Raw genomic sequence first — 23,534 nt, forward strand, 5'->3', positions numbered from 1 at the left:
TGAAAATTGGTTAATTAGTATGAACTGAAAATTCTATGAGAAAGAAGTTGGAATGATAGAGAGGCATATGGGTGAAAGGATCTTTAATCTGAAGAGCTAAAAGAGAATGATCATGGGTTTGAAGAGTGAATACTGTTTCACATCCACCATTGACAGATTCTCTGACAATTAAAATCTTGATCTGAGCTTCTGACTAATCTCACAAACTCTCGTACCTTTTCCATGATAGTATAAACTGGTCGACTATTTTAAAAAAGGACAGATAATATCAAGCAAAGTGGGCTATGAATATAAAAATACGCTAGAGAAGTTCTTATATGTGTACATGAGAAGACATGTACAAGATTATTCCTTATGGCACTATTATTAAAAGAAAAATTGGATATTTATTGATAGGAAATGATTAAGTAAATGATGGTATACTTATTTAATAAATTACTCTTTGGCAGTTCAAGCAAATGATTGAGGTCTACATGAATCAAATTTGATAAAATTTGAAACCATAGGTTAAAATAAAAATTAAGCTACAAATATATATGTTTTAAAATAATGTGAAGCGATAGCTATAATTTTGATGATCCTATATTTAATTGGTAAATATGATCAAAGTCAAGATAGGCAGGGTGCATGAACGTTCTTCCAAGAGATCAGTTATCTCTGGGAGGAAGGCAAGAAGAAGGGGAGGAGGAATTCAGATAAGAAGACTGGACAAGGAAGGGACAGGGATTTTCTCTCATCTGCTATTGTTCATTCCTGCCCCAAAGTTCCTGCAACAATTAAAAATGAAGCATTTGTTAAGTCTGGGTGATGGGTACAAACTTCTTTTCAAATGTTCAAAATGTTTCCTAATAAAGGGGGAAACATAAAAACTTATTAGCAACAAGAGGCATAGCTGCTGGTGATGTATTCCGTGCTGAGAGATGCAGAACTCTGTTAAGAGTGGACCAGCAGTTTCGCATTCCTGCTGACTTTCCATGTGAACTTGATTTGAGCCTCCCAGAGGGAATGTATAAGCTGGAGACAGGTCAGAGCCTGAGGGTAGGTATCACTATTGCTTATTATGAATAAAGAAAGGCAGGAAGGCAAGCACCTATTCCTCATACAAACTCATATAACTATGTGCTTATTATAGGAATTGGATACATTTTGCTACAGTTTTCATATTTTTTGTCCTCTGGGAAAGGGGGAGGGGAATTTTTGACTAGTATAGTTAAACCATAGTGCTATTGTTACCTTGAGAACCATGTGCTAGTATATAGTCTATGGAATAGTTTTATTTTCTCTTCCAGAATTAGTTTACCTGGTATCATTTAAAACATATCACCTAGCAATGCATTGATGCTGGATTTAAATCTTTACATTTGCAGTTTCCACATGTACATTTGATTTAAAGTTTGAAAAGTTAAATGCAAAATTGAGCATACCACTAGTAAGAGAATATAGTTTTAGTTTTCTTTTTCTTCCTCATCATACAAATGTCAATTTTCAAAAGAAAAAAATTCCATCATTTTTTCTTTTAAATAAAATACAGCAATTATTTATAAAAGTTGAGTGCACATTGCCAGAATTAGCCATTCAGATCAATTAAATAGTTAAATGATTGGGTATGTCACTCTGCAGTGATGCGGTTTAAAATAATACAATTGCAACATTAAATAATTACTCTGTGAGTATCAAAGTTCAAGAGTAAGTTGGTTCAAAGATTGATTTTATGTGTACAAGGCCAGTTTGTGGTACCCAGTCATTGGTCAAATATCAGTCCAGATGTTTCTGTGGAGATATATTTTAGATATAATTAAATTAGTAGACTTTGGGTAGAGAAGGTTCCCTCCAAAACATAGGACAAACTCATCTAATCAGTTGAATCCCTAAAAGACTGAGGTTTCCTACTCAAAGAAAAAAATTTCCTACAGTCTGCATCATAGAACCATTGTCTTAATTCACAGTCTGAAGTCCTGTGGATTTTGGACTTAAAATAGTAATGTCAGCTCTCACCTGAGTTTTCAGCTTGACATCTCGGCCTGTCCATGTTGGACCTGCCTGCTCCCAAAATGTGTGAGTTGATTCCTTAAAATCAATCTATCTGTTTCTCTTTATCTATGTATCGAGATGAATATATCTATACATGTATATCTACACATGTATATCTGCCTACACATCTATCTAGATCTAGTGGACATCTCTCAGATATATAAATATGTTACATAATAAACTAATACATATTTAAAGATGTAATACATAATATTTAGAGATTTATCTATCATTTATTTTTCTCTATCCTATTGATTCTGTTTCTGTGATGAACCTTAATAGAGTTGGCTATTAACCAGTTGAAATAATCACTCATCAGTATTAACTTTCCAATTGTTTTAACACATTCTGGGTACATAAACTTATTTTGCAAATACCTAGGACATATTTTGCATAATCATGACAAGTTTTCTGCCAAAAATAATTTAACTCCATTTATTGCAGTGACTGGAAAAGAGTTGCCCACATTTGAGACTCGAAGCATGCAGTTCCTCTGGCCTATGTGAATCCCTCTGTGCTGTCCTCCGTGTGACCCTCTCCCTGTAACTTTCTACTCTTCCATGCATACAGATGCAAAGGGCAACAGGGAGGCCCTGTGTCAAGATCGGCTGCCCTTGGGCAGACAGCCATAACAAAAACATGTAGTCATACATATGAAGCTGTTTTATGGAGTGGGATGGGAAAAGAACAACAGAAAAGCACAGGGGAAAGTCATTCTATGGGATGCTGGTTAGTAATCACCAATATAAAAAGAAAGACATAATAACCTAATTTCTGTAGGACCGGAAGAGAAAGTAGTGTGGCCTCCATATGTGGGTAATTCAGTCTGTGTGTACTGAAGAAGGAGAAGGAAAAACAAAGCAAAAACAAAACAAACCAACCTTTGAACCCACTGGAGTAAGAAGGAGGATTTTAGCAACTCCACCTGTCACACTTTGTCTTCTATTTTGTGATCTGGAGGTTAGGGAGATAATTTTTTTTTTTTTTTCTGGATAGAGCAAGTAGAATGTTTGCAGAGGGGAGTTGAGTGGGCAGTTGAAGAATAATTGAAAATTTAAGAGGAAGACAGGTGGTCTACTAGGGTTTCCTACACACCCAGTTCTGCCAATATATAAATGAGATCAGTTTTCTCCTTGTGAAGAGAAGAACTTGGATGTCATCACTAGATGATCTCCACAGTGTCTTGTCTCCATTTTCTATGAAAGTGGATGATGTCCAGAGAACAAAGTCCAGGTCTCATATTCTCTACTCATCTACAGAACAAACAGAATTTTAACTTGGCTTATTATTCCCATATGAGCAATAATTGTTACACAAAGAATGACAGGGAAAAAAACATCTATCTGTAGAACAAAATTAACATAAAACTACTCCTCATAGACTATCTGGACAGCCATGAGTTTAACTGCACTCTTTGCCTGTGTTTTCAACTTTTTTGAGATATAAAGCAAGGATTATATTAGTTAACCTAAAAGAGAGTCTTGCAAAATATTAAATTTTAACAGGAAATGAAAACATGAGTTTCAAAATTCTTCACCATATTCTGCCTAGACAATTTTTGGAAGGTAGCAATTTTTATGAGGCTTAATTCTTCATCTGTAACACTGGAATACAGACTTTTTATTTAGGTGATTATAAAGAGTAAATGGAGCATTATATGTATAAGTCCTTATTGTGCCCAATACTGGTTTCTTGTCTTCCAAAATGTTCTCTTCCTTCTTTTTTTGTGTGTTCTCCATCTTGAAAAGCTATCTATCAATTTTCTTTTCTGTTGCCAAGCTAGAAAACTGTTGCCATAAATCAGTATTTTTCAAATGGAGATAATAGAATCAATTTATACAGTCAATATTTAAAATTAGAAACAATAGAATATAAAAACATTTGATATTGTTGCTAGGAAAGGCACATATTATTTTTTTTGTAAACTTTGGTATCATTAAAGTATAGGATTGTGTGTGAGGAAGCACAGGAAGAGTGTCTTCTGCTATAAAATGCATCTCTTCATTGTGTTACAATAAACAATGTCTGAGCAACACCGTCCTAGGATATGCTGTCTCTCTCCCATGGGCAATTGTCGTCCAGCTTATAAAAGAAACCCATCTGTCCCCCTTTCTGTTTTCTGTCACTGCCTCTGTAAGCCTTAATCATTTCAGTAACCTTGCCATCAAACTTCCCCACACTCTAAATGGCTACTCTAGATTTTTCTAAGACATGTATCTAAGCAGTTTAACCCACAGACAGATGCTAGAGGGAGAGATCAGTGTACAATCACCACCAAATGATTGGGGGCATTCCAGTAAATGGTTGTGAAATGAGTACCTCAGACACTTCTTGGGACTCGCTCAGGCCCTGACTCAGCGTGGAGGTGGAGAACCATTAGGTCCTGGATTTCTTGAGGGTTCCCTTGCAAGCCTGTTTTATAACAAGCTGGTTCTTGCAAACCACTTGCCTTATCAGATCGACAACTATAACATAATTATTGTAGAATAGTGGCTAAGGGGAAAATCAAGATGCAGAACTAAAATATCATTAAAATATTTATTTACAACCCTGGGTTGGAGGTGCACAATCTCATCAATTCACCATGAATATTTAAAAAAAAGATCATGATAACCTAGCCTGTCTGAGGTAATCTCCCTTCTCTGATCTGAATGTTTGTGTTTCCTCCAAAATTCATGCTGAAACTCAATCCCCAGCACAACAGTGTTAAGAGATGTGGACTCTCAGAAGTGATTAGGTCATACAGGATCTTCCCTTTGAGTGGATTAGTGCTTTTATGAAAGGGCTGGAGGAAACCTGCTCTGTCCTGTTTTTGCCTTTTTTGTCCCTTTTGCCATGTGAAAACACAGCTTTTGAAACTCCATCCTAGAGGCAAGACACCAGCCCCTCACCAGCCACCAAACCTCAGAACTGTAGGAAATAAATTTCTATTATTTATAAAATCCTAGTTTTAGGTATTTTGTTATACCAGCCCTAAAACAATCCTCTTGGTCAGGAAAGCTTCATCATTTAGAAACAAAGTAAATATTTGATGTAGTAAAATAACCCCATGAAATTCATATTTTGATGATATTTAAAATTTTAAATCATGATTAAAGTATTATTTTCTGATTAAGATATATGAATGAGTGTGGCAAGTAAGCACAGAATTATTGGTCTGGTCAAGAATATTTTTGAAACATGTATTTTTGAAACAAGAATATTTTTGAAAATTTATTTAAGGAAAACTCACATTTTTGTTTGGTTCATTGAATTTACAAAAGTTGCTTACTTAGAAGTAATTTGCTAGTTAGGTCTTTGTATTAGTTTCCTAGGTCTGTTGTAACAAAGTACCATGGTGGGGTGGCATAAAGGACTGACATTTATTGTTTCAGAAGCTTAAATAGCAGAATTTTATCATTTTACAGTGTGAAGGCTGGAATTCTGAGAACAAGGTACTGGCAGTATTTTCATCATAGAGATCCTTTGCCTCTTTTGTTATGTTGATTCCCAAGTTTTTCTCTTTTTCTTTCTTTCTTTTTTTTTTTTTTTTGGGTGGGGTGAGCTATTGTGAATGGGATAGTTTTCCTAATTTTCAGCAGACTCATCATTGGATTTATTGGATTCGCACATTTGATTTATGGGTGTTGAATTCATTTTTAATTCATTTATGAGCTCTAGAAGTCTTCTGGTGGAGTTTTGGGGATTTTCTAAGTATAGGATCATGTCATCGGCAAACACAGATAATCTGAGCTCTTTTTCTCCTATTCATATCCCTTTAATTTTCTTCTCTTGCCTGATGCGTGGCTCAATTTTCAAGGACTATGTTGAATAGAGTGGTGAAAGTTGTCATTCTTGTAGAGAAAATGCTTTCCATTTTTCTCCATTCAGAATAATGTTGTCTTTGGGTTTGTCATAGATAGCCTTTGCAATGTGGAGGTATGCTTTTTCTATCCCTAGTTTTTCTAGTATTTTAAACATGAATGGGTGCTGTTCCTTGTCAAATGATTTTTCTGCATCTATTGACATAATCATGTGATTCTTGTCTTTAAGTCTTCATGGGGTGAATTATTTTTGATTTCCATATGTTGAATTATCCTTGCCTCCCTGGGATGAATCCCTCTTGATCATGGTGCTGTTTGAACTATTTTTAAGGACACTTCTGTTACTTTCACACTTTTAATTCTGTTTATCTTTTCATGGTTTTTAAGTGGGTGAGCTTAAGAGATTTTTCTGCTCCCTCCCCTTTTCTGTCTCTGATGCCCCTTCCCCCTGTCATCCACAGGTTTGGGTTCAGGGTTATGGGACTCTGAGTTTATTTTCTACTCTGGTAACCTAACTTCTAGTCTCTCCAGGTCTCAGCCTTGGCAATATCGAGTCTTCAAGCATTTATCTTTTCACCACCTCTCAATTCTGCTTTCCCTCCACTGCCTCCTTTCTATGTTGAGGAGATTGAGACTTGCTGCCTGGCTCACTTCCACCACCTTCCTGTCTCCTCTGCCCTTCATTACTTTTATAGTAATATAGGTGCACACTACATTTGCAGGTAATTTCCTCCTCACAAGACACTTTAATTTTCACTATTTTTCAGTCTTCCTAATAGCCTTCGATATGTAGGCTTATTACTTCAGCCATTGTACAGAGGTTGAAACTTAGAGAAAGATTGTATGAATTGCCAGCAAAAGCATGGCCTACGTATCTTTTTATTCATGGTTTTGTTAATGCATTATAGTTATGCATAGAGATAGGTTCATTTTGACATAATCACACAGGAATGGAATTTAATTTGCTCCATTCAGTTCCTGGTGCCTCCTCTTTCCTTCTTCTCCTCTGGCCACCTATTCCTTTTCCTCTACTGTACTGGTCTTCCCTCTATCTATCTATCTATCTATCTATCTATCTATCTATCATCCATCTATTTATTTTTAGTGCTTTATAGATATACACAAAGGTAGAATTCACTGTGGTATATTTATACAAGCATTTAGTGTAATTTTGTCAAATTCATCCTGTATTTCTTCCCCTTTCCTGTCCCTTCTCCATCCCTTTTGACTCCTTTTTCTATTCCCCTATTCTTCCCTATATCTTTATGATATCCAGCTCCCACTTTTTTCCCTCTTCTTTTGTTCTAACTTCTGCATATGAAAGAAAACATTTGACTCTTGATATTCTGGGTCTGGTTTATTTCATTAGCATGATATATTTCATTTCTATCCATTTATAGGCAAATGCCATAGTTTCATTATTGTTTATGACTAACTAAAATTCTATTGTGTGTATATACACCACCTTTTCTTAATCCTAAGTAAGATATTTTCAATTATAAATAGTAAGTGAAAACAGTTTTAAGTTTTGCTTTCCATACAAAGATCTTCCAAGATTTAAAAAAAATCAACTGATACTCTTTACCAACCAAAGGCACATAATACCATATGCCACAGTCATGGGCAGTGATAGTTCTTTATGTGCATTCAGCTGGTTCCTAAGGAATAAAACATACTCAGGTCTTATAGCGTCTCTAGAAAAACCTGAATCAATGAGAATTGACTTTTATCTTTATTTTGTTAATAAACCTAAATTAATTTAATTAGAAATTAAAAAAAAAAAAAACAAACACTCGCTTGAAGTGGCTTATTTTTGTAGTGGAGACTGGAACCTAGAAGTTAGACTTTCACCGTGTGGTGACATTAGAGCAACCTGGGGCAAAGTGTTTCTAAACTATCAAGAACTGATGATATTATTATTGGCATAGTTCATATCATAGGACTGATAGTAATCAATCTGATTTCTCTGTGTATTAAATACACAAAGGTTAATGTTTTCCAAAAGGTTATGTGTTTTTTATTAGTAGCTTTTACCTATAGTGCAAAAACAGTTCTATAAGTATATGTTCTAAAGGAAGCACACTGATCTCATTAAAATCCAAATGCCTAGGCTTATTCTCAATGTTATACTATTAGTACCTTTAAACCTTTTAAAACCTACTCAACAAAAATGCATCTATTTTTGTTTTAGTACTCCTAAAGAGTTCTTCATCTCTTCATTTATTACCTTCTTTATTCATTAAAAATGACTTTATCACACAGTGAAATATTCTCACAATACAGATTAACCATTTTTTCATTTAATGTTATTTGCAATTGCAAAAGAAAATTAAATGCCTTCATCAAACAAATAAAGGAAATTTAATATTAAATACACCTTTTGAACATTTTCAAATTTAGTGTGGGTTATACTTTTTCAAATACTAATATTGAACACAACCTTTTAAATCTGACATACTCCTTGGTGTACATGTGTGTGAATGAGGTAGTGTGGCTATTCTCTCTTTCCCCTAATCTTTCCTTCTCGTTTAAAATCACTGGATACATTTAAATTGTTGGATAGACATTTACAACATTAGGAGTTTACTTTTATTTTTATAAGTTTTAATTCTATGTGATTTGAATATGAAGAGGTCTATGTCCTTTTATGGGGAAATTAGGATAGGGTCCAGGGGGAAAATATGTTAGTGTGAGTCAGTCAGAAGAGCCATAAAAATTTGTGTACTGCAGAATCAGTATTATAGTAGTGAAGGAACTAGGGAAAGCACTGTGAGCTATGGTCTTAGGGAGCTCTATGAACCAGAAGGAAGAACATAGAAGCTAGGGCTAAAGCATTCTGATTTAGACCATGTAGTTGTGTATATTTGTTTAGAGTGGACCACCATGATTGCTACATATAAATATACAACATGACTTCTATGAAAGAGAGTTTTGTCAGGTTTTGTGATATCTGGTGTTTTTTAAGAACATGTTTCCTCACTCAAACATTGCTGGTGGAACTTTGAATTGGTGCAACACTCTGGAAAGTAGTATGAAGATTCCTTAGAAAACTTGGAATGGAACCACCATTTGACCCAGCTACCACTCCTCGATATATACCCAAAGGATTTAAAATCAGCATACTACAATGTTGTAGTCACACCAGTGTTTATAGCAGCTCAATACACAAAAGCTAAACCATGAAACCAATTCTATGTCCTTCAACAGATGAATGGATAAAGAAAATGTGATATATATACACAATGGAATATTACTCAACGTCAAAGAAGAATGAAATTATGACATTTGTAGGTAAATGGATGGAGTTGGAGAATATCATGTTAAGTGAAATAAGCTAATCCCCCCCAAATTAAAGGCCAAATGTTTTCTGTGATATGTGGATGTTGATTCATAATGGGGTATGGGGGGGCAAGGGAAGAATGGAGGAATTTTAGATTGGGCAAGGGGAGTGAGGGGAGGGGAAGGGGTATAGGGATGAGAAAGATGATAGAATGAGGTGGACATTATTGCCTTATGAATGATATGACTCTGTATCGTGTGTAACCAGAGAAATGAAAAGTTGAGCTCCATTTGTATACAAGGAGTCAGAATGCATTCTGCTGTCATGTATAACTAATTGGAACAAAAAAGAAAAAGAACATGTTTCCTTACCTTCTATTGTATTTAGTATTATGCTTAATAGTATTTACTATATAAAGCATCCCTGAAATGTGATTACTATTTTCTCAGCACACTATATTCTTGTGATCTGGATTGGAGAAGTCATTCAGTGAATGTCTTTTCAAAATTTATTGTAAAAATTTATTGCACATTGAAGTGAGCAAATAACAATAAAAAAGAAAATTGAAGAATTAGCTAGGTTTTCCTAGGTCAATCCTGACTTTGACCCATCAATCAGGATAAGTTTTATTTTTTATTTTAGGACTCTTATTTTTTGATTTTATCTCTTTTCTATTTCTAGTATTTTTGACACTTTGAAATAAAAATATTGTTTATTCAGCATTCAGATGAATGATTCTGTGTTGTCTAAATATCTATCCAAACAAAACTGTGGAATCCTAAAAATGATATTAATTAAAATGTTAATAATCATCAAAATTAATATTGATGATATTCATAGTAATTTGCAATTGGTACAAGTGAGAGCTTAAAAAATTTTAAAAATTTATAACAAAAAAGTGAAATCAGAGGAAGAACATAACTAAAACTTCCATTAATAGAAAGCTAGCTGCTGGGGCAGAATATTCATTTGAGTTTCCTTATCAGAGCAACCATATCAGTTTTAATTATTCAGATTTGACCAATGAGCAGCCTTAAGTCTAGAAAAGTGATAGACTGACAGATGCATGTAATTGGTAAGAAAAAAGTCAAGCATTGTAATTCACTTCTCATGGTCTATATTATTATATATATTATTATATTTAAAACAAGGAAATATTGTTCCCCATCTTCATAAACTGAAAGTTACCATTTGTTTAAAAAGAAAAAAAAATCCAAAATAAACACAACAAAGACTTCTTTCCTTTTCTTTCTGTTTTGTCAGCTGATATAAAGTTTTGATGTTAAAACTAAAAATGAAGTTTTCCATTAAATAGAAACCTCAGTAGAGAGCCAAGTGTTCTTCAAGGGAAAATTCATTTATTCTTCAGTAACTGGGTACACTAACTAAAAATGTGGTGTTCATTTTTTCCTATTTTTCTTTCTGCCAAACATTGATGAGGTGAAGCTGAAAGAACAAAATAAAACAAAATAAACACATCCAAAAACAAATGCAAAAAATCAATCCAAAAACAACTATAAGCTGCAAACAAGGGACAACACAAGAACTTGAATTTACCTTTCAGGTAAACCTGTAGTCCTTTCAATTTAGCAAATGCACAGGAAGAACATGCTTGTGGGAAACACTTGAAATTCAAGTTTTAGTTTAGTTTAGTTTAGCCTAAAAAGTTAAGAGACAATATAAACTGTTGAGTGAATATTGTAGTCAACGTCACATGTCTTTAGACTTCCTGCTTCTCTGGGAAAATAATTCTTTTCTTTGTAGGTTTTCTTTCTTTCTTTCTTTCTTTTTTTTTTTTTTTGGTGTGTTGGGGGGTTAGGTGGTATGTGTTTAGAGATGTGGGTATTATTTTTGTTTGGATTGAGTGTAGGTTAGGATTGATTTTAGAATAGCTGAGGTTATTTCCAGAATTTTTATAAAACAATTACTATGTAATATAAAGAAATAGGTTTACTGTCTCACTGATCTGCTTACATAAATGGCTTAGATGAAGTATTCACATTATATTGTTAAAGCTATGTTGTGGCTAATGCCCTGAAGATGGACAGCTGTTCTACTGGCCAACAACATTAAGTGAGACAAACAGAAAAGTGGGTTATGAAATCAACTACAGAAAACCAAGGATTATATAGTATTTCTCAGATCAGCTGGTGACCCACTGTCTCACCATGCACAGCTGAGATTTTATGAATTCTGCCTAACCAGTCTGCATTTTCTAGGTGGATTGTTTAGTACCTCAAATGTAACTACTAGAGGTCACATATCCTTTCTAAAGAGCACTGCTTTTCCTAAATATGGACAGAGTTAAGTGTGCACTTGGAACTTTTAATGCCGCAGTAACTGAAGCAAACTGTGGTTTACAAGTGAATAGCAACTGAGGCAAATCTCTGGGAAGGCCAAGCAGGCATGACAGGATGCTTGAAGGACGATGGCAGAAATAGATTTGAGCTAGACTTGACTGACTCAAGGTACACAAGACTACTGATACTCCTGCTCATAGTATTATCTAGTACCAAAATGTCTAGTCTGAACTTGTGGTTATTGTGTTCAGATGTAAGTTTCTGGTTAAGAGGGTAAAGCCACACTCAATGACACTTGTGTCTTTTCTGAAGGCAGAACTTGCCACGGTTAAACTTCCTGTAGGGCGACTCACTTTAATTTGGGAAAATAAAGAATGAGCAGGAAGAATTTAAACTATATATATATATATATATATATTTTTTTTTTTTTTTTTTTTTTTTTTTTCTCTACAGGTCAAGCTGCTGTGACTGCAACTTGTATTTTTAGAGTATTTATATTCTGTTCAATCTCCTAATTGTGGACTTGAGTTTGGTACGTGAAAGTAATGACTGTATCTGTTTTAGCCATAATTCATTCACTAATCATTATAGTGACTTCAATTTATCTGCATATAATATGTACTTTTCTGCAAAAAAAAAAAATCCCCACTCAATTCAAGAATGGAGTTATGTTTTACATTAACAATAAAATATACAATTTTAAGGGTAAATTTTGATATAGAACATTTCTATCACCTCAGAAAGTATCTTGGTGCATCTGTTTAGTCAAGTTTCCCTCCTAACTCCAGGCAGCAACTCTTCTGTTTTTTTTTTTAAACCATGGTAACATTAATGTTGCCTCTAAATAACAAAAATACATGTATACTCCTGTGATTGTCCTTTTCTGTTCAGCATGTTTGGTGCTTCATCTAACTTATTGTTGTATTGTTAGTGTCCTCCTTTTTATTGCTCAGTAGTATTATAATGTATGATTCCACCATAATTTTTAAAATTCATTTACCTGTTGATGAATTTTTAGGATGTTTCTGTGTATAGTTCAAGGTTATCATAAATAAAGCTACTATGAAATTCTTGTACAAATTTTATTGTAAAAATACATTTTTACTTCTATTGGATACATATCTAGGAGTGAAACTGATAGATAATATGAATAGACATATGTTTAAATTTATAAAAACTCCAGACATATTTCCAAAATGACTGATAATTTTATATCATCACTCAGAAAACTATGAGGTGCTAGTTACTTCACATTGTCACTAAAATTGTATTTTGAATTTTTCCAATGTTAGGCACTCTTGGAGATGTGAACTATTTCTTTGTGGTTTTAATTTACTAATGTAACTAATTTTCTAGTGACTAATGATAATTATTAGCTTTTCATTATTTTATTGGCCATTTATATATCTTCCTTCATAAAAGTTCTGGTAATGGTTTGTCCAAGTTTAAATTGTGTTGACTTTCTATTATTGAATGATAGGAGTTATTTACATATTTTGGATGAATACCTTTGCCAGATATGTATATTATATATATTTTCTCCCAGTTTGTGGAAGGCCTTTTTATTTTTAATAGTGTTTTCTCTTGAGTAGAAATTTTAAAATTGATAAAGTCTAATTTTTCTTTGAGTTTTGTCCTCTTTAACATAGTTTCCAATTTTTTAAAAGATATTCTCAATTTTCTTTAAAAATCTTTATAGTTTTAGCTTTTAGGTTTGGGTGTACAACTCACATTAAGTTAATTTTTGTGTATGATGTGAGGTAGGATTAAATCCTATAAAAATGAAAGGTACAGAGGAATTCCTGAAGATGGTGGAAGCCATCTAGGCAGCAAGTCCTGATTTCCTCACATGGTGGAAAAGAAGCACTGAATAAAAGCTGAACTGAGAGGTGGGTGACCAGATAAATTCTCTGTGACTTGATACTACATAGTCTGAGACCTGGAAAGATTGGAAGATAGGTTACCAGAGTAGAAAACAGAACAAAAGTCACTAACTTGAACCTGTGGGTGGAGGAGGGGCGTCAGAGAGGGAGAGAGAGAGGGAGAGAGAGAGAGAGGGAGAGAGAGAGGCAGGAGTGGACATTCTCTTAAGCTCATCCACTTAAAAACTGTAGGAAAAATGTTGAAAAAAGACAAAATTTAAAATGCAGAGTCTCCCTAAAACAGCACAAACCGCCTAAAATCAAATCATGAAAGGAAAGCTGAGTGGGGCAGGGTGTGGGGGCACAGACATCTTATGGAGTCCACAGCCAACCAGTCACCCTCTTAAATCAGCAAAGCAGCTTCTCATGTCCAGACAGATGCAAATTAAACCAGAGGGAAGCCCTGCTGTGGGCCCTCTTAAGAATTCAACCAGAAAGAACTTCCGGAAGGACCACTACTAGTGTAAATCTTGGAATCCCTCTCTTCCCATCACTGAGAACAAGAACAGAGTGGTCTGGAGGCCACCAGTGCCAAGGGAAGTGCAGGTATAGCCCTGCGCAGCCTCTAAGACCAGGCAACGGTGGAAACCTCTGGCAGGCTCCCTTGACTCAGACAGAGGCCATCATAAAGCAGTTTTGGCCCTGAACAAAGGAAAGTTGATTCACCAGGCCTCAACCACTGGTACTGAGCGGAGGTACTGTGGGAAGCCTAGGGTCAGTCTTCAGGATCTCAGAACCAATACCAAAGGGAAGCTGCCTGAAAATCCAGTGACATCCAGAGGCTAAGCAGAGGCTGAGCATCAAGAAGGGCCTGATACCAGCCTGAATAGGTACATCACAGCCTAAAGGGATTGCAACTGGCAAGCAACTGGGCATTGTTTGGATACTTGCAGGACCTTGCACCAGACTTATTAAGAAGGAATCAACACCCACTATTTATAATCTGGGGCAGTGGAAACTGGAGTCCAGGCACACCACCAGAGACCCTTCACTGTAGAACCTGAGAGAGCAGAGGCAGCAGGGGAATTCTACTGCTCCACAGAACACCCATGGAAAACCCACAACCAGGGTTCCAAGCACACACAGACAGCTCCAGGATCTTCACTACCTCTAAAATAATCTCGCAGAGAGGAACAGACCCACAACAAACACGGGACACATTAGAGCCTGCATCCTGAACTTCTGCAACGTTGTAATCACCCAACTCACAACACTGCACACTCTGAGACTATAAACAACTCTAACGTCAACATTTTAAATTCATTTTTTAATTTGTTCTAATTAGTTGTACATGACAGTAGAATGCATTTACACATTTTGATAAATCATACATAAGTGGAGTGAAATTTCTCATTTTTCTGATTGTACATATTGTAGGATCACATTGGTCATGCAGTCATATACGTACACGAGGTAATAATGTCTGTTTCATTCTACTATCATTCCTACCCCATGTCCCTCCCTTCACTCCCCTCTACCTAATATAAAGTAACTCTATTCTTCCCTAGCTGCCTCCCTCATTTATGCATAAGCATTCGCATATCAGAGAAAACATTCAGCCTTTGTTTTGTTGGGATTGGTTTATCTTGCTTAGCATGATATTCTCCAAATCTATTCATTTACCAGCAAATGCCATAATTTCATTCTTCTTTAAAGCTGAGTAATGTTCCATTATATATATATATATATATATATATATATATATATATATATATATATATAACATTTTCTTTATCCATTCATCTGTTGCTAGGTTGGGTCCATAGTTTAGCTATTGTGAGTTGAGCTGCTATAAACATTCATGTGGCTGCGTTGTTGTAGTATGCTAATTTTAACATCAAATTTGATCACATAAATAACTCCTTAGCTTAAATGATAATTGTTAACTCAATAGCCTACATTGTACCTACAAACCATTTGAATGTATTCCATCTAATGGTTTAAAGCATTAATTGAAAATAAGTCTTCCTATCTTTGTTTTCTTAGTTCTAGTTTATACCTGCTTTTCAAACTCCCTACTCATCCTCTTCTATCCACTACTACCTCAAAGGACACCAATGTATCTATTCCTCTTTTCTATACAGGGGTAAATTATCCCTTTGTATCTTCTCTCTCTCTCTCTCTCTTTCTTCCTTTCTTTCCTTCTTTTCCCTTCCCCATTTGTGCAAACTTTCTTCCTTTTTTTTTGTTTTAGTGCTCACTTAAGGTTTTAGTAAATTTACTAAACTTAACTAATTATTGTCCTATCTAGAACTTTATTATAAGTTTGTCCCCAAATTTGAGGAACCACAGAGAAGAGTTGCAAGAAGTTTTTGTTCTTACAAGGTTGAACAGTATGAGGCTTGGCTCAGAAGTGATTACACAGTTCTCAGTGGTATCTCTTAAAGTGGAGCTGATTTTGGGATCAGCAAAGGTCACACAGTAAATTAAAACATCCTAATCTAGATATCTACCCAGTGTAGGGCTCTTAAGAAAAAGAAGATCACATAATCTTCACTTAAAAGAAGTTATAACTATATAAATAGATGGGTAGACATGAAGTATATGAAAAAGCAAAGGAACAAATCATTCCAAACAATGCATAATACTTCAATAACTGACTTAATTGACACCACATGGAGGCGATGTAAGAGATGGAATTTATAAAATTCGTAGTTAAACTGTCCTCTGAGATAAAAGATAATGTAAGGAGTGAATTCACAGAGAAAATACAGGAAGTGAAAGATCACTTCAATAAAGAGATAGAGATTCTGAAAAAGAATCAAATGGAAATCCTCAAAATGAAGAAAGCAATAAATCAAATGAAAAATTCAATGGAAAGCATCACCAATAGATTAGACCACTTTGAAGGTAGATTTTTCAGGCCTCAAAGATAATGAATGCAATTTTGAAAATAAAGTTGACACAGAGAAAATATATTAAAAGACCATAAACGGACTAGTCAAAAAAGGAGAATCAAATCCATTTTTAACTCTAAAAGAAATAAAAATGTCAGGAAATAAAATTCATCTCTCAATAATACCATTGAATGTAAATGTTCTAAATTCTTTAATCAGAAGACATAGGTTGGTAGATTGGATTAAAAGAAAAGATCCAATAATATGCAGTCTTTAAGAGGACCACCTCTCAGGCAAAGACATTCTCAGACTGAGGGAGAAAGGAGGGGAAAAAATACTACTCACATGGATTTTGTAAACAAGTATGGGTTACCATTGTCATATCAGATAAAGGGAACTTCAAGCCAAAATTAATCAGAAGAGACAAAGAAGGACATTTCACACTGATTAAGAGAATCATACATCAACAAGATATAAGGATCACATATAATTATGCCCCAAACAATGGAGCATCTATGTACATCAAAAAACTCTTCTCAATATTAAGAATAAAATAGACCACAATACAATGATATTAGGTGACTTTAACATGCTGCTCTTGTTATAGAATAGATCATCTCAGCAAAATCTAAGTAATGATTCAACAGAACTAAAAAAATACAATTAATAATAATATGAATAATAATATGAACCTAACAGAATATTTCATCTATCAGTGGCTGAATATACTTTCTTCTCAGCAGCACATGGAACATTTCTAAAAGAGACTACTTTTTGGGTCACAGAGCAAATCTTAGCAAGTATAAAAAATGGAGGTAATACCTTGTATTCTGTCGGATCATAATGAAATAAAATTAGAAGTCCATGATGAGATTAAAAAAACCCACTCTAACACCTGCATATTAAATAATATATTTCTGACTGATGAATGACTAGCAAAAGATATCAGGGGAGAAATTTTAAAAATCTTAGAAGTAAATGAGAATACTGATGCAAAATATCAAGATCACTGGGACAGAATGAAGGCAGTTCTAAGAGGAAAGTTCTTTGCATTGAGCTCATACATTAAAAGAATAGAAAGATATCAAATAAATAATCTAACACTACATCTCAAGGTCTTAGAAGAAAAGTGAACAAAATAATACTCAAACAAGCAGAAGACAGGAAATAATTAAAATCAGAGCTGAAATCAATGAAATTGAGATTTTAAAAACAACACAAAAGATCAATGAAACAAAGTATTGGTTTTTTGAAAGGATAAAAAATTGATAAACCCTTAGTCAAACTAACCAAAAGAAAGGGAAAAACTCAAATTATCAAAATCTTAGATGAAAAAGTAAATATCATCACAGACACTACTGAAATTCAGAGCATCATCAGAAGCTATTTTGAAAATTTATACTCCAAAAAGCTAAAGATCCTGAAGATATTAACAAATTCTTGAAGACATATGACCTACCCAAATTAAACCATGAGGATATAGAAAACTTAAGCAGCTCAGTTTCAAGTAATGAAATTGAAACAGCTATCAAAAGTTTTCCAACAAAGAAAAGTCCAGGACCAGATGGATTCTCAGCAGAGTTCTACCAGACCTTTAAATAAGAACTAATAGCAACCTACCTCAAGTTATTCAATGAAATAGAAAGTGAGGAAACTCTGCAAACTCAATCTACAAAGCCAGCATCACATGGATACAAAAACAGACAAAGACACATCAAGGAAAAAAACTTAGATTAATATCCTTGATGAACATAGATGCAAAAATTCTTAATGAAATATTGGCAAACTGCTTAAAATACACATTGAAAAAATAGGGCACCATAAACAAGTGGGATTAATCCCAGGGATGTAAAGTTGGTTCAACATATGAAAATATATAAATATAATTCACCACATAAATAAACTTAAGGACAAGAAGCACATATTTATCTCAATAGATGCAGAAAAATCGTTTGACAAGGAACAGCACCCATTCATGTTTAAAATACTAGAAAAACTAGGGATAGAAGAAACCTACCTAAACATTATAAAGGCTATCTATGAGAAATCCAAGTCCATTCCGAATGGGGAAAAACTGAAAGCATTTCCTCTAAAAACAGGAAAAAGAGAAGGATGACCGCTTTCACCACTCCTATTCAACATAGTCCTTGAAACTACAGTCAGAGCAAGCAGGAAAGAGAAGGAAATGAAATGGATATGAATAGGAAAAGAAGAGCTCAAATTATCTCTGTTTGCTGATGACAAAATTCTATTTAGAAGACCCAAACAGCTCCACCAGAAGACTTCTAGAGCTCATAAGTGAATTCAGCAAAGTAGCAGGATACAAGATCAACACCCATAAATCAATTGCATTCCTATACTCCAGATAAATCTGCTGAAAAAGAAATTAGGAAAACTATCCCATTCACAATTATCCCCCACCTCTGCCAAGAAAACCACTTGGGAAAAAATATCTAAAAGAGGTGAAGGACCTCTATGATGGAAATTATAGAACACTGAGGAAAGAAATTGAAGAAGAATGTAGAAGATGGAAAGATCTCTCATGTTCTTGGATAGGCAGAATTAATATTGTCAAAATGGTCATACTACCAAAAGCACTATACAAATTCAATGCAATTCCCATCAAAATTTACAGAATTAGAAGAAACATTTATGAAATTCAATTGGAAAAATAAGGGAACCAAAATAGCCAAAACACTCCTTAGCAAGAAAAATGAAGCAGAAGACATCACTATACTGAACCTTAAATTATACTACAGAGCTATAATAACAAAAGCAGCAGGGTAATAGCACCAAAACAGGCATGAAGACCAATGGAATAGAATAGAAGATGCAGAGACAAACCCACATAAATAATGTTCTCTGATACTAAACAAAGGTGCCAAACATGGTGGAGAATAGATAGCCTCTTTAATAGATGGTGCTGGGAAAACTGGAAATCCATATATAGTAGAATGAAATATAACCCTTATCTCTTATCCTGCACAAAACTCAAAGTGGATCAAAGACTTAGGAATTAATTCAGAAATCTTATACCTGCTAGAAAAAAAATATAAGCCCAACACTCCAACATGTTGTCTCAGGAACTGACTACCTTAACAAGACTTCTAACGCTCAGGAAGTAAAATTAAAAATCAATAAATGGGATCTCATCAAATTTAAAAGCTTCCTCACAACAAAGGAAATATTAAGTCTGTGAAGAGAGAGGTACAGAATGGAGAAAATCTTTGCCAACTGCATCTCAGATAGGGCATTAATATCCAGGATATGCAAAGAACTCAAAAAACTTAACACTCAACCCCACCACCACCACCACATAACCCAATCTATAAATTGGTTGAGGGAACTAAGCAGACACTTTTCAAAAGAATAAATATGAATGGTCAACAAATATATGAAAAAGTGGTCAATACCTTTAGTAATTAGAGAAAGGCAAATTAAAACTACACCCTGAAATTTCATCTCATTCCAGTCAGAATGGCAATTATCTAGAACAGAAATAACAGCAAATGTTGGCAGGAATGTGGATATATACACAATGTACATCCACAAGACACTAATTAAAAAATATGTATATAAAGTAAATAGGAGAAAGATCAACAGAGTAGAGGAAAGGGAATAGGAGTGGGAGGTGGGGGTGGAGGGGAAATAATGGGGACTGAATTAGAACAAATTTTATTCTATGCTTTTATAATTATGCCATAGTATATTCTATTGTCATGTACAACTAAAAAGAACCAATAAAAATAAAAGAAAAAAAAAAAGGTAAAGAAGAAGAAATCCTTTATAGTAGAATGTTCAGTAAAGCTAATCAAAGTTCCCATTTGGTCTCTGAACTGCTATTGCAAGCCTGGAGACTGAACAACAGAGAAGAGACAATTATTTCCTCCCTGTCGCCCAACCCTTGTAACATTTGGAGAGCAGCATGGTGGGAGCCACAGCATCTAAAGGGAGGTCAGCAGTCTCACAGCTGTGGCAAACGAGGGACTTGGGCTCTCATCATGTCTTAATAAAAGCTGGAACAAATGAAACTAAGTGACGACACTTTTTATGTACAAAAGGAAGATTCCCAAGGGCTCTTTGAAACATCTGGGAGACATTGTACAATGAATAATTTTTTTTGCATTTAAATGATGGGCACTCCAAATTATTGTAGTTTGAATGGGTTTGTTTGTTTTTGCTTTCTAGGCAATAGGCCTGATGATCCCTGTTCAAAATGTATATTAAGAAACGCATAGAAATTTAAATGCATGGTCACATGCCTGATGGAGATCAAATTTTTCCTTTATGTAACATTGGAATTTGGGAGACTGGGATGAAGATAATTCCCAGCATCTTTTTTTTTCTTTTTTATTGCAAACATATGGGATACATGTTGTTTCTCTGTTTGTACATGGAGTAAGGCATACCATTTGTGTAATCATAAATTTACATAGGGTAATGTTGTTTGATTCATTCTGTTATTTTTTCCCTTCCCCCCACCCCTCCCACCCCTCTTTTCCCTCTATACAGTCCTTCCTTCCTCCATTCTTGCCCCCCTCCCTAACCCTAACTCTAACCCTAACACTAACCCCTCACACCCCCCATTATGTGTCATCATCTGCTTATCAGCAAGATGATTCTTCCTTTGGTTTTTTGAGATTGGCTTATCTCACTTAGCATGATATTCTCCAATTTCATCCATTTGCCTGCAAATGCCATAATTTTATCATTCTTTATGGTGGCGTAATATTCCATTGTATATATATGCCACAGTTTCTTTATCCTTTCATCAATTGAAGGACATCTAGGTTGGTTCCACAATCTGGCTATGGTGAATTGAGCAGCTATGAACATTGATATGGCTGTATCTCTGTAGTATGCTGATTTTAAGGCCTTTGGGTATAGGCCGAGGAGTGGGACAGCTGGGTCAAATGGTGGTTCCATTCCAAGCTTTCTGAGGAATCTCCATACTGCTCTCCAGAGTGGCTGCACTAATTTGCAACCCCACCAGCAACCTTTTTCCCCACATCCTCACTAACACATATTGTTGCTTGTGTTATTGATAATCGTCATTCAAATTGGGCTGGGATGGAATCGTAGGGTGGTTTTGATTTGCATTTCTCTTATTACTAGAGATGTTGCACATTTTTTCATGTATCTGTTGATTGTTTGTAGATCTTCTTCTGTGAAGTGTCTGTTCATTTTCTTAGCCCATTTGTTGATTGGATTATTTGTATTGGTGTAGAGTTTTTTGAGTTCTTTATAGATTCTGGAGATTAGCACTCTATCTGAAGTATGAGTGGCAAAGATTTTCTCCCACTCTGTAGGCTCTCTCTTCACATTACTGATAGTTTCCTTTGCTGAGAGAAAGCTTTTTAGTTTGAATCTATCCCAGTTGTTGATTCTTGCTTTTATTTCTTGTGCTATGGGAGTCCTGTTATGGAAGTCTGGTCCTAAGCCAACATGTTGAAGATTTGGACCTACTTTTTCTTCTATAAGATGCAGGGTCTCTGGTCTGATTCCGAGGTCCTTGATCCATTTTGAGTTGATTTTTGTGCAGGGTGAGAGATAGGGGTTTCATTTCATTCTGTTGCATATGAATTTCCAGTTTTCCCAGCACCATTTGTTGAAGAGGCTATCTTTTCTCCATTGCATATTTTTGGCCCCTTTGTCTAATATGAGAAAATTGTATTTATTTGGGTTTGTGTCCATGTCCTCTTTTCTGTACCATTGATCTACCTGTCTAGTTTGGTACCAATACCATGCCATTTTTGTTATTATTGCTTTGTAGTAGAGTTGAAGATCTGGTATTGCGATACTCCCTGCTTCGCTCTTTCTGCTAAGGATTGCTTTAGCTATTCTGGGTTTCTTATTCTTCCAGATGAATTTCATAATTGCTTGCTCTATTTCTGTAAGATATGTCATTGGGATTTTAATTGGAATTGCATTGAATCTGTATAGCACTTTGGTAGTATGGCCATTTTGACAATATTAATTCTTCCTATCCAAGAACATGGGAGATCTTTACATTTTCTAAGATTTTCTTTAATTTCTTTCTTTAGTGTTCTGTAGTTCTCATTGTAGAGGTCTTTCACCTCTTTTGTGAGATTGATTCCCAAGTATTTTATTTTTTTCAAGGCTATTGTGAATGGGGTAGTTTTCCCAACATCTCTTTCTGAAGATTCATCACTTATGTATAAAAATGCATTGGATTTATGAGCATTGATCTTGTAATCTGCTACTTTACTGAATTCACTTATAAGTTCTAAAAGTTTTCTGGTGGAATTTCCAGGTTCCTCTAAATATATAATCATGTCATCAGTGAACAGGGATAGTTTGAGTTCTTCTTTTCCTATTCATATCCCTTTAATTTCTTTGGTTTGTCTAATTGCTCTGGCTAGAGTTTCAAGGACGATAGTGAATAGAAGTGGTGAAAGGGGGCACCCCTGCCTTGTTCCAGTTTTTAGGGGGAATGCTTTCAGTTTTTCACCATTTAGAATGATATTGGCCATGGGCTTAGCGTAGATGGCCTTTATAATGTTAAGGAATGTTCCAACTATCCCAATTTTTTCTAGTGTTTTGAGCATGAAGGGATGCTGTATTTTATCGAATGCTTTTTCTGCATTTATTGAAATAATCATGTGATTCTTAACTTTAAGTCTGTTGATATGGTCAATGACATTTATTGATTTCTGGATGTTGAACCAACATTGCATCCCTGGGATAAAACCCACTTGATTGTGGTGCACTATCTTTTTAATATATTTTTGTATGCGATTTGCTAAAATTTTGTTGAGAATTTTTGCATCGATGTTCATTAAGGATATTGATCTGAAATTCTCTTTCCTCGATGTGTCTCTGTCTGGTTTAGGTATCAGGGTGATATTGGCTTCATAGAATGAGTTTGGGAGGGTTCTCTCCTCTTCTATTTCATGGAATACTTTGAGGAGTATTGGAATGAGCTCTTCTTTAAAGGTTTTGTAGAACTCGGCTGAGAACCCATGTGGTCCTGGACTTTTTTTTGTTGGTAGGCTTTTGATGACCTCTTCTATTTCATTGCTTGAAATTGATTTATTTAAGTTGTGTATGTTCTCCTCGTTCAGTTTAGGTAATTTATATGTCTCTAGAAATTTGTTGATGTCTTCGAGGTTTTCTGTTTTGTTGGAGTATAGATTTTCAAAATAGCTTTTAATTATGTTTTGTATTTCACTCGTGTCTGTTGTGATATTTCCTTTTTCATTCTGAATTTTAGTAATTTGAATTTTCTCCCTCTTTCTCTTTGTTAGTGTGGCTAAGGGTTTATCAATTTTGTTTATTTTTTCAAGGAACCAACTCTTTATTTGGTTAATTTTTCCGATTGTTTCTTTTGTTTCAATTTC

This window comes from Sciurus carolinensis, chromosome 3, assembly GCF_902686445.1.
Source record: "Sciurus carolinensis chromosome 3, mSciCar1.2, whole genome shotgun sequence".
Classification (NCBI taxonomy): Eukaryota; Metazoa; Chordata; class Mammalia; order Rodentia; family Sciuridae; genus Sciurus; species Sciurus carolinensis.